The sequence below is a fragment of the Arachis ipaensis genome, chromosome B07, assembly GCF_000816755.2.
Source record: "Arachis ipaensis cultivar K30076 chromosome B07, Araip1.1, whole genome shotgun sequence".
NCBI lineage: Eukaryota > Viridiplantae > Streptophyta > Magnoliopsida > Fabales > Fabaceae > Arachis > Arachis ipaensis.
The window spans coordinates 1,083,795-1,085,204 of record NC_029791.2 but is presented as its reverse complement, the minus strand read 5'-3'; positions in this window follow the sequence as shown (position 1 = coordinate 1,085,204).

Here is a 1,410-nt window from a genome sequence, read left to right as displayed (position 1 = left end):
CTTAATGACTAATCTTATTTTATAATTACAAAAAGTGTGATTAATTGAAAGATAATAACGTTAGAAAGACTTCAATTGTTCCCATTTCATTTCATATGAATATTATATTTTTTTATGAAAGTGATTTTTTTTTTTCCTTTGCAAGATATGTAAATAATAACACGTTGCACCTCTCACCGGCCATGTAGGGTCAAATAGGATTCAAATACATATCGTAAGCATAGCTTAAAGCCTTAATCAACTTTAATTATCTTTGTTTTTCTTTGAAATATGGTCACTTCACCAATATTTTGGCAATCCTTTAATGGTTAACATATGATCGAATTTTAGTCGTTCAAGTAACTTGCTTCTAAACAAGAATAAATAGAATTGGTCTTATCATATATTATTATTCCATGGATATAATCTATGATGTACGGACACATGATACGACATGATATGGAACACGCCGACACGCAAATTTTAAAATTTTATATGATACAGGGACACACATACATATAAAATATAAAGTATTTTTTAGATAAATTGTAATGATATTTTGATATTTTATTGATATTAAAATATAAATTAAAATTTTTAATTATTTTTAATGTCTTATTTTAATTATATCAAATATTTAAAATATTTTTTGTTTTAATAAATAATAATATATACTGTATCTAAATTTATTTTAAGAATATATGTTAAGAATAAGACTGGACATGCGGATACGTGATGATATTTAGGTGTGTCTAGGCGTATCCGAAGAAGAATTTTTTATTTTTTATTAAGACACGAACAAATATCGGTAAATATCGTATCTAAAATGTGTCCGACACACGGACACGATAACTTAACGAAATGTCTATGGTTCATAGGATATAATATTCCACATCTTATTTTCATTGACGTGTTACCATCTTTTTTGTGAATTTGTGATGAGGTGATGAGGTGTGACCTTTTGATATGTAAAAATGTGTTGGTATTAAAATTGATGGAACCATTTTTATATATTAGAAGTTAATATTGACATTATTATGAAATTGATTTCTCTTTTCGATTTTCATGTATGAAATTTGAAAGAAATTAGTACAATTTGTATCCACACCATATATTGAAAATTTTGAAACAATAAATCCGAGAGTTTGACTCTTATATATATATACCTTTCAATTTCTTTGGTCTCAAGTTTAGACTCGCCAACATTTGATTTGGAATTCTTGTAGCCAAATAGAAAATGGGGTATGAATGAAGGAAAGCTTAGCTTTGCTCAACAATTTTGTTTTATAATTTCTAACTTGCTATTTAATTGTCCATTTTGTAATAATTGCTCATCAAAATGTACAAGAATTTTATTTTGATTTCGACATCGTTTGCAATTATATTATGTGTATACAAAAAATTAACTATCAAATCAATTGTGCATATAGA